Source organism: Vombatus ursinus, unplaced genomic scaffold (genome assembly GCF_900497805.2).
Source record: "Vombatus ursinus unplaced genomic scaffold, bare-nosed wombat genome assembly UNPS02012179.1, whole genome shotgun sequence".
NCBI classification, from domain to species: Eukaryota; Metazoa; Chordata; class Mammalia; order Diprotodontia; family Vombatidae; genus Vombatus; species Vombatus ursinus.
In genome coordinates, this window is record NW_020951957.1 from 6,581,457 (window position 1) to 6,584,949 (window position 3,493).

The window sequence follows — 3,493 nt, forward strand, 5'->3', positions numbered from 1 at the left end:
GAGGGAATGAAATTATTACTGTTCATTAACAACCTTATTATGAAAAGGACAAAGCAAGGGTCAGAAGGGTAAGGGAATAATCATGAAGTAAGAAAATTATCTACAATTTGATGATACTAGGTGTTTCCAGGCCAGGAACTGACTCAAAAGGCAGATTCTCCTACCCTAAGGCAAGACACCCTATCAGTCATTTGCTTGTTTCCTTAACTTAATGCTTCCCTGACCAAAACAAAACAAAAATAAACAAAAGCACAAATTCAAGGCAAAAGGCCCTAGAAGATACTTTTATCAAAAATGACCAGAATCCATTTTTTTACAGAATTTGAAAACTTGCATGAGCTTATCAATCCTGGGTATCACAACTCTTTAATACCATATCCATGAGCAATTAAAATGAAGCCTGTTCTACTGGAATTTCAGTGCAACTCCACTGGAACACAACTATATTTACCCAAGAACAGCTTTGGGACTAATCCCTGAAATTTCCCAGCACTACAATAAGCCCCAAAGCTAAGCTGACAGTTATAAAGAGTAGAAATGAGGAAATAATACTGAGAAACAAGAGGATCTGAAAGAATCACATGCTGAACTCACTCATTTCATAAGGATTTTTATAGTTATATGGAAGGTATTGACTCAATTTTTTATATGTTTAAGAAATGAGGCCTTTATCAGAGAAACTTGCTTCAATTTTTTTTCACAATTATTATTGTTAATTGTATTGCCCTTCATTTTATTCCCCCACCCCCGTTTATTCAATCTTTTCTCTCCTTTCACCCTGTCAGTCTTCAAAAGTGTTGTGCTTCTGACTATCCCCTCCCCCAATATGCCCTCCCTTCTATCCACCCTTATATCTGCTTTACCTGGGAAATCTGGAATTTGTCAATATATTCCTGGGAGTTTTCCTTTGAGGAATCTCTTTCAGGAGGTGATTGGTGGATTCTTTCAATTTCTATTGTACTCTCTGGTTCTGGAATATCAGTGCAGTTTTCTCGTATAATATCTTGAAAGATGGTGTTTAAGCTCTTTTTTTTTTTGATGATGGCTTTCAAGTAGTCCAATAATTTTCAAATTTTCTCTCCTGCATCTATTTTCCAGGTTCTTTGATTTTCCAATGAGATATTTCACATTGTCTTCATTTTTTTCATTCTTTCTGTTTTGTTTTATTGTTTCTTGATTTCTAATAAAGTCATTAGCTTCCATTTGCTCAATTCTAATTTTTAAGGATTATTTTCTTCAGTGAGCTTTTGTACTTCCTTTTCTATTTGGCCAAATCTATTTTTTAAGGAGTTATTTTCTTCAGTGAATTTTTGTGCCTTTTTATGTATTTGGCCAATTTGGCTTTTTAAGGCATACTTCTCCTCATTGACTTTTTGTTCTTCTTACCATTTGGCCTAGTCTGTTTTTTTAAGGTGTTATTTTCTTCAGTACTTTTTCATTCCTCCTTTACCAAGCTGTTAACTCATTTTTTCATGATTTCCTTGCATTACTTTAATTTGTTTTCCCAATTTTCCTTTACCTCTCTTATTTGATTTTCAAAATCATTTTTGAAGAGGATTCCAGGGAGGTATTGGAGTAGGTCAGAAAATTCCAAGCTCTCCAGATTTTCCCCATAAACAAGACAAAAAAAAAAAAACACCTCAAGGCAAACAGAGTGGTTAAAATAAGCAAGAGTAGGGGCAAAACAGTGGTACTTCTGGGACAACTGAAGAATATTTGAAGAAAAATCCCAGGAAGGAAGTTTGCTTCCTATGAAGTCTAAACATATCCAGGCTAGTTACACTGAAACAGCAAGTGGTGAGCCCTGGGGCTAGCTGGGTTGGGAGTTTGCCTTGGCCCTAGCCACAGCAATTTTCATCTCCCAGGCAGTAGAGCAAGTTGGGCATCTGAGAGGGAGAAGGCTGAGGGAACTTCAGCTATAAAAGGACACAAGACACAGCTGTGCTACAGAGACACAGCCCTGGGGGGGAAAGGAACCAACACACACTCAGGTGAGTGCAGAAGCTGAGGGGTATGAGGACACACCTGGCTATGGATATTTACATGAATACAGAGTTCTTGGTTTCAGTTTCAGGCCAGAGGGGAGAAGTGAAGGAGGATCTGAAGCCAGAAGCACCATCCCCCATACTCTAGAACTAAAGTTGAGTGCAAGTTGCTACAAAACAAAAATGAGCAGCAAAGGAGAAAGAATCCAATGATAAAAAATTACTATAGGACTAGAGAAGATGGGGTTCATCCCAAAGAAGGGTACTGAAACAAAAAATGTTTCTCCTACCCCAAAGAGTAACGTCAAATGGTCACCTGCCCAAAAAGATTTCAGAGAAAGACTTAAGAAGTACTTTAAAAGTCAAATGAGAGAAAATGGTGAAAAATTAAAAAAAATAATAACAATCAAAGAAAAATAAGAAGATTATGAAAAAAAGTTAATCAACTGGAAAAAGAGATTGAGAATCTTTAGGAAGAAATTGACTGCTTGAAAATTAGCATTGGGCAAGGGGAAGCCAGTGAAGTTATGAGACCAAAAAATAATAAAACAGAATATAAAGATTAAAAAAAATGGAAGAGAATGAGAAACATCTCATAAAAAAAAATAAAACAAACTGACCTGGACAACAGATCAAGAAGAGAAAACTTAAGAACAATTGGACCTGAAAGCTATGATCAAAAAGAGAATTTTGATAAAATAATACAAGAAATAATTAAAGAAAATTATCCTGAAGTGTTAAAACAAGAGTGAAAAGTAGTGGGAGGAGCCAAGATGGCAGAGTAAGAGCAGTGACTTGCTTGGGCTCTCTACCAAACCACTCCAAATACTTGTAAAAAATGGCTCTAAACAAACTCTAGAGCAGCAGAACCACAGAAAGACAGTGAAACAAATTTCCAGCCCGAGACAACCTGGATGGTTGATTGGAAAAGTCTATTGTGCTGGGCTGGGAGTGGAATGCAGTTCAGCATGGGCACACAGGCAAAAAAGAGGCCTCAGCAAACCTGGAGCAGGCCTCAGGGGACTGAGCTATGGGCAGCTATGGTGGTTTCCAGACTTCTCAACCCACAAAAGCCAAAGACAACTCAAAAGGTCAGTAGGAAAGGTCTGTGACCTCAGAGAGAAAGAAGCTAGGTCCCAGGCCCAGTCCCAGTGTAACCCTGGCTGCTTCCAGAGCTCTCAGCACACAGACAGAAGGGAAATCAAGTGGCTGATCAGAGGGAGATTACAGGGATCTCTTTGCTGTCACTGAGACAGAATCCTCTTGTTTTACCTGTGCTTCGATCTGGGCCACAGTTTTGAGTGGTGATCCTGGGGCAAGGGAGAGCACTGGTGTGGTGCAGCTTGTAGTCGCAGTGGAGAGGGAATCCTCCTCACAGTTCCAAGGCAGAAAACAGTGCTTGTGGTCACTCATAGACCAGAGTACAGGTCAGGAAAAGGACTAAACACCTCACCCTTGATCTCACCACTTTAGAAAAACTGAAAATTTATAGGTCGCTAGAAGTACTC